The sequence below is a fragment of the Etheostoma spectabile genome, chromosome 16, assembly GCF_008692095.1.
Source record: "Etheostoma spectabile isolate EspeVRDwgs_2016 chromosome 16, UIUC_Espe_1.0, whole genome shotgun sequence".
Taxonomy (NCBI): Eukaryota; Metazoa; Chordata; class Actinopteri; order Perciformes; family Percidae; genus Etheostoma; species Etheostoma spectabile.
Window position 1 is genome coordinate 24,347,324 of NC_045748.1, and position 212 is coordinate 24,347,535.

Here is a 212-nt window from a genome sequence, read left to right on the forward strand (position 1 = left end):
TGGTGATGAGCGAGTGAAAAGATGGACACAACTCTTATTTCTTGATGCTAATTCTGAAGCTAATGATAGCAGCTGGCTAACTTATCTTTGCACAAGCTTTAACACGTACAAAAATGCTAATTGTAAGTTTACATCATATGTCATTTGACTGACGCTTATCCAAAGCGACTTACAGTTACTATATATGTCAGAGGCCACATGCTTCTGGGATA